A 12,156-nucleotide genomic window follows, 5' to 3' on the forward strand; every position below is an offset into this window, starting at 1 on the left:
AATTTTTCCTATTGTAGGGCTGTGCTTAGAGGCCATATATCCCTAAGAAACACATCCACTAGGGCTGAAACTAATGATTATTTTGATAATCGACTAATCTAACGATTATTAGAACGATTGTTCGACTTTTTGGGCGATTATTGCAACGATCAGAGCCTGACCGATATGGGATTTTTGAGACCAATACCGATTTTTGACGGGGAAAATTCACCAATTACCGATATGGTGAACGATACAGCAAATTTTTGAGCTGGAATGAAAACAGACCTTTTCTATGTGGATTGTGCACTGATTTTGCACGGATATGACTATGCAAAGGTTCTCCGAAGGCTGCTTTCTTAAATATTTTTATCAAAGAATATTTGACATTTATTATTATACATTGTCAACAAATTCTAGAAATGAACACTGAGAAAATAAAGAATAAATAAAAATACAATAAACATCAGTACTGTATGTTTAGTATAAGTCAATTGCTGACCATTTAAATAAAGAAAAAAATACAATAAATAGCTAAATAAACATCAGTACTGTTTAGTATCTGTCAAATGCTGGCCATTTAAATAAAGAATAAATTAAAATAAAATAAATAGCTAAATAAACATCAGGGGCCGGTTGCACCAGCTGTACGTATGTTACAACTCAGCCTAGTTGTGGCGTAAATGGGCACTAAGTCACAATTTACGCTCTACTAAATATTTGAGTGTTGCACCATTAAATTTATGTAGGACGTAAACCTACGTATAAACTAAATATATATGGCAGCCTCCGATCAGGAGTAACTGATGGAATAAAAAAGCAGACTCACTTCATGACATCAGTGAGCTTATGTTTTGGTTGACAGGCATCAGTCCTTTCGACATATATGATGATGTTGGCATTTACACTCATTTACATTTATAAGAGAGAAAAAAAACGTACTTTTAAGCGGCTCTTCAGCATGAAACCGATCTAACGGTGCCGTTTTTAGGGTGTGTCACCCGGTGTCAAGTTTCAACACATTCAAAAATATATATATATAGGATATTAAAATTAATAAATGTCTATTTTTCCAGCCTGTTGTATTAGTATTTATCACCCCTCATTTATTTTAGATACAGTTTCTATGTATTGTTATTTACACAGGGCGAATACACCATTTATTAAATCTACTTTTATTACGTATCCTATTTTAATGTCTGGAAAACTAGATTTTTAAATATTACATTTTGTAAATGCAATGACTGGAATTGTTCAGATGAAGGGGGTACCAAACTGTGAATCCTGAACAAAACAGTTTGGTGAATACATGCTTACACATCAACTTCCACTCAGCTGACAACAATGAAAGTAGCTACGTGATTAGCTAGTTAGCTATAAACTCGTTGTCACGGAGAGTAAAAGATGGACTTTATTTACTTTCCAGCATTGTGTCTCACCAACTAGGCAACAGCGAAGCGTGAAATCAACACTCATCAGACACAATCCACCACCGCACCGTTGTCTGCTGAGCTGCAAAAAGATGCTCTGATGTTTGTCTTTCAATCTGCTGCATTACTGACTGCACTGACAAACTATAGCTGGTTAAAAGCAAACAGATGTGATAAACATGAGTGACATGGTTGTCAGGGACAGGGTTAACGTTATATTAGTTATATAAAATGATGGGGTAATTTTTTATTAACTTTCCAGTATGTATTTCACAAACTAGTTAGCAATTTAATGAGAAGAGATCGCTGAAATCCGCACCGTTTAACCGCCACCGTCAGCTCTGTAAACAATGGAGTCGGAACGTGCTCTGCTGGACAAACTGTGCTATGACACCAATTCTAAAGTATTGTTTTCTGCATTATATGTTCTGAAAAAAGTTTTCATATTGGTGCATATCTGTAAAATATACACCGATACCGATATATCAGTGAAAAGCTAATATCGGATGCGTGTGTGTGTGTGTGTGTGTGTGTGTGTGTGTGTGTGTGTGTGATTACACAACTATACATAAACTATATCAATAAATATATTACCTGTTGAAAAAGAAAAAAGCCATCTCTGGGTCGCTTTTAAATCCTTTCAGATCTCGGAGTTGTCGCCACCTCTGAAAAGCCAAGCCGATGTTGATTCGGGTTTTATTACGGACTGCTCTGCTCTGTTCGGGATGTCTTTGTTTTTGCAACCGGTGATTCTCTGGAGGTTTACCGTTTTGAATGATCCATGGTTATTTTTTCTCGTTCGTTGTGACGACAAACTTTAAGCTTCAGCTACTCCCACACACGCGCTACAGTAGCCGGATCTTATTTTCTCTGTGTATGGTTATGACGTCAACACACACGGGCGTATGACGTATGTATGCAATTGCCATCGCGACAGCTCTAAAATATTTATAATATCATTATTATAGGGTTATCAAAGTGTATTTGAGTAAAGACATGGTTTGGAAGATGGATTTTTGTTGCACACTCTCATTAATAACATTTTGTTATTTAAAAAAAAAAAAAAAAAGAAAAGTTACATAGTGTAGCTTTAACTGTGCCTTTAAGCAGCTTGGAAAATTCCAGAAAATTATGTCAATCCTTTAGGCAAATAGCCAGTTAGCTTCTGATAGGAGGTGTACTGAATTGGATGTGTACCTATGGATGTATTTTAGGGCCTACTTTCAAACTCGGTGCCTCTTTGCTTGACATCATGGGGAAATCAAAAGAAATCAGCCAAGACCTCAGAAAAAAAATCCACAGGTCTGGTTCATCCTTGGGAGCAAATAGAGAATGACCCCAAGCATACCTCCAAAGTTGTGGCAAAATGGCTTAAGGACAACAAAGTCAAGGTATTGGAGTGGCCATCACAAAGCCCTGACCTCAATCCGATAGAAAATTTGTGGGCAGAACTGAAAAAGCGTGTGCGAGCAAGGAGGCCTACAAACCTGACTCGGACACAACAGTTCTGTCTGGAAGAATGTGCAAAAATTCCAGCAACTTATTGTGAGAAACTTGTGGAAGGCTACCCAAAAAGTTTGACCCAAGTTAAACAATTTAAAGGCAATGCTACCAAATACTAACAAAGTGTATGTAAACTTCTGACCCACTGGGAATGTGATGAAAGAAATAAAAGCTGAAAAAAATAATTCTCTCTACTATTATTCTGACATTTCACATTCTTAAAATAAAGTAGTGATCCTAACTGACTTAAGTCAAGGAATGTTTTCTATGATTAAATGTCAGCAATTGTGAAAAACTGAGTTTAAATGTATTTGGCTAAGGTGTATGTAAACTTCTGACTTCAACTGTACCAGGTGCAAAATTGCCTGTGTCTGCTCTTACAAAACAGCTATTTTATTGTGGTAAACTTCACACACAGTTCATTCCAAAAGTATTGTTTAGTGTAAAACATGTTGAAGATTAGCGGACAGGCAGTCAATTAATTAAGTGATGAGCTATTTTTGTATTTCGCGATATGTAAATATCCATGTGTGCAGTGTGACCGTATCTATCAGTGGGCACACTTCACATGAAACTGATACCAGGCTTGAGCGTGGAATTAATTAGCTGGTTATTTGCATGCGCTGGTTTAACACAAGATTCACTAAAGGAATTATACAGATCAGGCAACACCGCAAACGTGTCCACAAACTCGTGGCTGATTCTTTGCAATTCTGATTTTGCGGGCCAGTTCTGAGCGCTCTACAGCGAAGGATGCAGAAGTCCACCGTAATCTGACTGACACACTCTGCTGGGACAGCGTCACTGTGATCCAGATACCTGGATCATCTCTTTAACATGCAGTGGTGCACTTGACAACACCGCACATCTGTAAGTCTCCATCATTTGATGAATTTTTATACATGTGATCAAAAGAAAAGTGAAGAAAATAAAGGGGAGCTTGTTATTAAATAGGTGCGACATCTGGTTCACAAAAACTGACACGGATTAGAAAAATTTAATCTGCAAACTGTCGCATGACAATAATCACTTGTGGTAATACAGACAATCTGTTTTAACACTTTAAAATGAAGCACACTAAAGAATATTATGAAAGCCAAAAGATGCACTGTGCATTAATTCAGTCTTTTTTTTTAAATCTTTTTTTTTAAAGCAAAAAGTGTTTATAAATACACTGGCGGCCAAAAGTTTGGAATAATGTACAGATTTAGCTGTTTCTGAAGGAAATTGGTACTTTAATTCACCAAAGTATCATTCAAACAGTGTTGTAGTCAAGATCACCTAAACTGAGACCAAGTCTAGACCAGAGTGTATCGAGACCGAGACAAGACCAAGATTTTGAGGGGTTGAGACCGAGTCAAGACCAAGACTAGACCAGTGCGAGTCCTACACTGCATGACACACTTACGATAAAATGTGGTACATGCAAACCATAGGTACTCCTCAAATTGATCTGAAAGATCCACATTCCCATAAAAGCACCCGCAGAAAACAAATGAAGATTCCTCTTCATTCACCACATTTATTGCCGTGTGTATGTGTGTGTGTGTGTGTGTGTGTGTATCAGTGTACCATGAGAAATGTCTTGATAAAATAATCAAAAGGCATTGCAGAGGTGAATTTTGTGTGTGTGTGTGTGTGTAAATTTTCCTTTGTTTTCTATGAGCAAACAAACACTAAGGAGCTGAAATCAACTTAACTATCTTTATTCAACACTCCTTTTCCAAGTTTTACCATCCACCTAAAACAATAAAATGTTGCTGCAAGTATTGCATCATGTTTTCTGGATGACTCTTCCCCTAGAAACCATCATTAAGTACTGAATATATCAAACAGTTATTCAATACTTAAGTCTTCTCTTTTCTTAAACAATATAGTAATTTTTGTTGTTGTTTTTGAACCAACAACAAGCCTTGTATGAATGTGTGCAATTTGCTAACCAGATAGCTAAATCTAGAAAATAGAATGCCAGACATAAGCAAAGCAGCCTATTTAAAATGTACATTTTTTCAGATAAGTGGAGGTGCATTACTTGGTCTCCACACTCTGCTGTTACATCTCTAGCTCTCTCACCCAAGTGAGGGAGCGTTACCGCGGCATGTAGCGTTTATGTCGGAGCTGACATTAGCTAACAACCCACATCCAGGGATGTGCATGAGTAATTAAAGTTATAGAGTTCTTGTTCTGCACCAGCTACTTGAGCAGCTACTCGAATATCGCAAATTTATTTTCCTTTCCGCATTTCCCTGCCATGAGCAGTGCTGAATTACACTGTTTTCCCTCTGAGTCTCTCACCAAATATCGCAGTTACAATTGAGTCCACTGGGGAGCGCTGTGGTAAGTGTTGTTGAGGTGTTGGATGAGAGAAGATATATCATGGCGTCTGTGCTTCTAAAGCAAAGCCAAGTCATATTACAAGGCAATACTTGTAATATTTTAAACTTGATTGAATTCTACTCTATTTGTATTCGTTTCGTATTGGAGTCATGCAAACCAACAGACGAGAATCTGTTTTTATGGTGGAAAAAATGCGTGAACTCGGAAGCCGATCAAACCAGTATGTGGGCGTTGTGGTGGAAATTCACCTGTAAATTGAATCAGGCCACTCAAATGGTAAAGCTTAAGCAAAGAAATCTTTATTCACTAACCCAGGTAGCATCTCCTACCACCAAAGCATACCTCAGGGAGCTACAAGGGTCAGTTCCAGAATACAAAATCAACCCTGGGTATATCCCATAATAAGATGTTTTTCACCCTTTGGCTGTGCCTCCTGATAAGACACAGTTCTCTGCTTCCCTTTTCTTTCTGGAACATATTGACCTTGGCCGACATAGCTACACAAAGAAGTATTGTTTTTTTAAGCATGCTAGTCTCTATCAGTTCAACCTTGTGACATTTGAACATGTTTGATTCAGTTACAGAAAGCAATTTACAGTTTATTGAAAACAAGAAATTATGAAAAAGAAACGGAGCATAATGAAAATTAATTTTCCACAGCGTGAAATCTCAACACAGGCAGAGCACATTTTATAAAAGCAGACTTTCACCACTTGTTTTTCTGAATAATAACATTTGGAATTATAAAAATGTGATATGCTTTGTGTAGATTCTTTTTATGTATATGCATGCCGTCATTATTGGTTTCTATAAAGCTCCGGGTGAGTGCAAATATTTTTTCATTTTTATTAATGCATAATTGTTTTTTTTTTGTTCTTGTTTTTTCCCAAAAGAAAAGCAGTTTGTTGAAGTTATATTGTTTTGAAACCATTCTTGGTAAGATTTGTGAATAAAAAAAAAATAAATTTCACTTGCATGTCATACATGTTTTTTCTAGAACAGTATTCATTATCTGGGTCAGACAGGCACAAAACCGCCAGGAAGCCACAAAGTCCTTTTCAAAGCTGATCTGATTTTTGCAAGGAAGCTTGTTATACATGGCTCAATGGAATGTATACCTTTTCACTTCTTAAGCATGGTGAGACACACTTATTGAAGTTTGTGTCACAGATTGGTTCCCCTGATACCATCTATAATCCACAAGTATTGAATTGAAGTTCATTTTCAAGCTGATCTTTGTAACACGGCATCACATTTTCATGCTGATGAGCTGATCAGTCAACCCTTATGTGTGATAATTAGAGAGCTTTCTGCTCATTCAAGATATTTGTGGAAACAGGCTGCGGCCTTTCTTGCATATTGAAAGAAAGAGGAAGTAAGCATGTAGTGCTTTAAAAGATATGATCAAGCTGTTTAAGGGCCTATTTACACTTGGTCACTTCATGCGTTTTTACTGATCAGATTGTTATCCGATTGAATAAGCTCATTCTATTTACACTTGGCCACATCAATGTGTCTCCGCCAAACGGATATAAATGCAATCTTTAATTCCGGCGCTAGATGCAAATAACACTGAGTTCACCTCTGTGATCATGCTTATGCCAGGCAGGAAATGTAAAAGATGTGATTTATTATTTGATTCCAACTGACTTTGAGCAGTGCACGTGTGTTTTTCTTTTTGTGCACGCTGTGTATTTCCCCTCTCAGGGCTTCTAAGAGTCAAGATGCGTCATGCGCTTCAGCTGCGCTCATTGCCAGTGTTTAGTTTCAGTTTCTTCAGCGATCTGCATGAAATAAATGAAAAAAAAAAAAACGTGCATCCGTGTCTTAATTTGTTGTTATTTATTGCGTGACGCAAGCCCTAAGCAAATACTCGGTAGCAGCTGTTTTATTTAGCGTTTTCCCTCCCTATGCTGGTGTAGCGCTGTTTGGGCGGAGAAAAGTTTACATATGCGTCTTGAACAGCCAGATGCATTTACTCTTGACCAGTTTAATCTGGAATGTGTCTCGGACCACCTGCTGAAGTGGTTTGAGCGATCGGATTGCAAAGCTATCCGATCAGTGAAATTGCATGAAGTGGTCAAGTGTAAATACCCCCTAAATTATCTGTTCACTTTAGGGCTGGGCGATAGGACGATGTAATCGGATATTGACTATGTCTTACAAAGATTCCGATGCTGATTCAGAACAGACATGATTGACATTATCAGGAAATGGCAAAACCATGGATTGGGAAGTCGGCAAATATATTAAACAGTGACCAGGGTGTGAAACTAGCACCCGCTACCTGCCAAATGTGACGAGGCTGAATCCAGTTTGTGAGCTCCTCGTCAAAATGTATTTCATGTGCGGGTAATTTTGCTCATCTACCCGCAACAGGCGGGCGACCTGCTGCAAGACATCTAGGAGTGACACATGACAAGAAATGCTGTTAGTCACAAAGACATGCGCTTGAAGAAACACACTTTATTATATTTTTAAGAACAGACAAAAGGAAAGCCGTCAGTAGCTGTGTTTCCATCAACACTTTTTATTGCACATTTTAGGATATCGCATAGAATCTGCTGGATGGAAACACCAAGATGCGAATAAAATCACCAAAATGCACATGGAAAAATTATACGCTCGCTTGAGGTGGATAAATGTTTTTATTTGATAAGAAGAAATGCGCATAAACTGTGATGGAAACACATTTCCCGAATAAACTCCTATTGAATTTAACAGGAATACAAGATAAAAAATAAAAAAAAACATGTGACTGAATAATTCATAACTGTTTATGAATTACATTTTTAAACCAAAATCAATAAAACAAAAAAAATTAACCGACCCTCAGCAGGTGGGTTGACGATGTAATTGGATATCGCAATATTTTTTTTAAGGCAGTTATCGCTAAAATATTTTTTACATACCGCCCAGCCCCTAGTTCACTTCAGGCAGAATATGGGCTTTCGGGTTTTAGCTCTGATTGATCATTTGTGATTGAGATAATTTAGATATTGAGATAAAATAAAGGCCAATTTATTCTACTGTGTCGAACCTACAGAGTAGCCTGATGTGCACCTCTTCAAAAATACAACAACACGTGCGTTGACGCAGACAACAACTGTGATTGATTGGTCTGCTTTGTAACCAGAGACTTTCCCCAAGCATGACAAAAAAGATTATTTTAAGATCAATATATCATATCCACTGATCAGGGATTGTGTCACATTGTGAACATCTGCTGTTTTAGATTCTGTTTATTTGATGAAGTTGCAAGCGAAAACGTGTCAAAAGACACATCTGTTTACAACCATAAGCTCTGTGCTTTATTTCTCGGGGCTTTTACTCGATACATATGTGGTATGTGAGTGAAACGATGCTTGTTGTATTCTAATCAAGACCTTTCTGATCCGTATGATGTTTTTACCGTATGTTTGACAGTATGGTGTACAGTAAATAATTACATTTCATAAGTTATGAAAACGTAACACTTCTAATTTGTCAGAAGATTAAAAAAAGCACCTGTTAAGAGTTAGTTGTATTGTATTCATTGTAAAGTTTCTAAGCTTTATAACGACACCCGCTGTGTGCTGGTCCTGGGCAAGCAGACAAGCGTTAATTTTGAACCCTGTGTACCTAAATACAACATACCTTGATCATCTAGTTTTTAATGCTACAATAATTAATACTTTGTAATCCATTAATTACATTGCATTTATTTATGAAATGTGCAGTTATTTCAGAAATAAGGCATGTTCTCTCAAACAATTGCATAAAACAGGCCCTAAACAGCTTTCATACTGATTCCCAAAATGCTATTTGTAATAGCTTCTTTGACTGTGTTTGTGGATTCCTCAAGTAACGCATTTAAATGGTCTTCTGACAGATTTAGATGTTGAAGTGTGTAGATTACATTGAGTCGTGTCGTAACCCTGGAGATCCAAGGACAGAAATCAAACAGGCCTGTTCTTTTACAGTATGCCTGGGTGAACACATTAACATGGTCGACTAGACATTTTTGAATAGTATTTAGCTGTACTCTTTGAGCTTTAGGGCTTTTGCAGTGGCAATTTTTTACAACCACAGTTGTTAAGGGCCAATCAGCGCCATTGAACTGTGTTGTTCAATGTAGGGGAGGGGATACGTTTATTGTGGATCAAACTTAAAAGAAAAGTGTGCCATTGAACATAAAAATTTAACCCTTTGTAAATTATAACAAAATACACAAATGACATGAATTCAAAACTTTGTGCGTTGGTTTAACATTTCTGCCAGTTATTGCACCATACAGCCCATCTTATACACCAGTAATGTGCACGTCAATGGCTAATAATATTCCAGATTGACATATTCTGTTAATATTGCTAAACTCCAAAATTCAACACTAATATCACTAAACAGTGGGACGATAATTAAATAGTTCAGTCCTACCTTTGCTGAAAGCTTTTTAGATTTTTAGAATTTTTTTCGACAGGAAAAAAAGCAACATTGTTTTTGAGAGGATCTCACTTGAGTGATGATGTTTCCTGCTGCACTGAATACACATCCAGAACGCAGTGTTAATCTCATCAACAGATAGGGCTGGGAATTGATACAGATTTCCCTATTTGATTCCGATTCACAAGGTCTAGATTTGATTCAGCTTTCGATTCGATGTCAATTCATATAGGTATATTTTAGGGTTGCAACGGTACATGTATCTGCGCCGAACCGAACACGAATGATTACATATCTTAGCATGCGTGAAACCAATATTAAAACAACATATAACAAACAACACAAACCGCGTAGAACTAAAATGAAAAAAGATTGAGGAGCAACACGGGACCGCACGGAACCAAAACGTAAAAGAACTGAACGCCACACGGTACACTAGAAACTGCTGATCAGATATATGCATGCAAAGATTATACTAGCTAGCTCACTATTTTTCCCAACTGTGATGGAACTAAACAAAATATAAATATGTCGGACTTAAGCCAGAGATTGAAGACCCACTGCCATCTCTAAAATCTGTTGATTGGGAGCAAACTACAGTAAAATACAGTAATATTTTTCAACGAGTATTGAACAAGACGAAGGCTGTGTGTCTGCTCCGTTTCACCGAAGTTGGGTTATGTCTCAGGAAGTACATCTAACATGACTCATTTGCGGCGACATCATCCATATGTGTCTCTTGAGCTTACGGGAGCAAAGCATAAACAGCCTGTGCAAGTTAGTCTCGCCACGGTGTTCAAGTAGCCTCTTGCTGCAAGCTCAGAAAGAGCTAAAGCGATAATGAGTGCCATAGGATTAATATTTCAACAGCAGGGGACATTGTCAATGCTAACAGATCTGCCCTCTCCTCTGATAATGTGGATATTCTGATTTTCCTGAAAAAAGACTTGAAAATTGAGTGATTAGTACAAGTGTTGAGCTGAAAGGTAAAAGACACAGAAATCTGCACTTTTTTTTGGGGGGAGGGTAGGCGTACGTTCTCCCCTTTTCTCCCCAATTTGGAATGCCCAATTCCCAATGCGCTCTTAGTCCTCGTGGTGGCGTAATGACTCGCCACAATCCGGGTGGCGGTGGACGAATCTCAGTTGCCTCCGCGTCGGGAGACCGTCAATCCACGCATCTCATCACGTGGCTTGTTGAGCACGTTACCGCGGAGACTTAGCGTGTGTGTGGGCTTCACGCTGTTCTCCACGGCATCCACGCACAACTCGCCATGCACCCACCGAGAGTGAGAACCATACATTATAGTGACTACAAGGAGGTTATCCCTACGTGACTCTACCCACCCTAGCAACCGGGCCAATTGGTTGCTTAAGAAGCCTGACTGGAATCACTCAGCATGCCCTGGATTCGAACTTGCGACTCCAGTTGTGGTAGTCAGCGTCTTTACTTGCTGAGCTGCCCAGGCCCCAGAAATCTGCACTTGTAGTGTCTTAATTTTGTTACAGTTATTGTAATTGCAAGTTTTTTTACTTTTATTTATGTTTTTATACAATGTGCATATAAGAGGCTCTTAAGTTTTGTATTGTAATTTCATTGAAGAAATATGCATAGTGCATAGGGATGTTAATGATTAATCGAAAATCAATTAATTGTCGTTAATTTGATCGATTTCAGGACAAATGTGCATTAATCATGACAGCAGACGTTGATAAGGCTGTCTATACAGTCACTCGCCACTAAAGGGCACTTGGGCGCTGCCTGTCACTTATTATCCAAATCACAAAAGAAGCCACAGCCACACAGATCATGAAGCAAGCTCAGTGTAAACAGTGTTTGAGCGTTTATCTATAAATGAACATTAATGTTTTCTGCACACACCATGATAGTGTGTTAAAGTACAACATTAAAACAAGCACAGTTGATCTCCTTGTTTCATCCCAACCTACAATTACATCAGCGGGAAAGCACAAAGGTACATTCAGCTGACATCACACTATCACCAGAGAAGCGGTAGCCTATGTTATGTACTGTGTTTACGCAACGTGTTATGATGTTACTTAATTTCTAATAAAAAAATCTGAAATGTCCCACTATCAACAACATGAAGTTTTAATGAACTCGTAAACAAGTTATATATCTTATTTTAAGAGAGAAGTTACTACTAACAGTATTTCATTAACAGTAATTAAACAATTCCCAAATTCGAACTAAACATAGCCTAAATGTATTTAAATACTCTGAACTTTAACTTTAAGAGGAAAAAGCCAATACTTGCTTTTCTTAAGTGTATTAATTTAAATTATATTTAAACAATAGGCTACATGCACATATTATTTGGAGTCCTCCGCGTGTGTTTTGCGATATTAACGTTAGCGATTAATTGATTGTTAATTTCCACGACGATTGATTATGAAAATCTCTGAAAATTAACATCCCTAATAGTGCAGTCATCGATCAGCCACAATATTAAAACCACCTGCCT

At 37.8% G+C, this 12,156-nt stretch overlaps 1 protein-coding gene across 5 annotated transcripts in view; it reads left to right on the plus strand.

Moving 5' to 3' along the window:
- Positions 1 to 12,156, plus strand: part of LOC127428287 (MAP kinase-activated protein kinase 2-like) — an 83,454-nt gene that overhangs the window by 24,009 nt on the left and 47,289 nt on the right. The window contains exon 1 of one of the 5 annotated variants that reach the window (XM_051676555.1): positions 3,683 to 3,782. The exons of the other annotated variants lie outside the window; for them this stretch is intronic. The gene's annotated coding sequence lies outside the window, so the exon portion shown is untranslated. Of the gene's footprint in view, positions 1 to 3,682; positions 3,783 to 12,156 lie in introns of those variants that run through there. 5 annotated transcript variants of the gene reach the window in all.

The sequence above is a fragment of the Myxocyprinus asiaticus genome, chromosome 37, assembly GCF_019703515.2.
Source record: "Myxocyprinus asiaticus isolate MX2 ecotype Aquarium Trade chromosome 37, UBuf_Myxa_2, whole genome shotgun sequence".
Taxonomy (NCBI): domain Eukaryota; kingdom Metazoa; phylum Chordata; class Actinopteri; order Cypriniformes; family Catostomidae; genus Myxocyprinus; species Myxocyprinus asiaticus.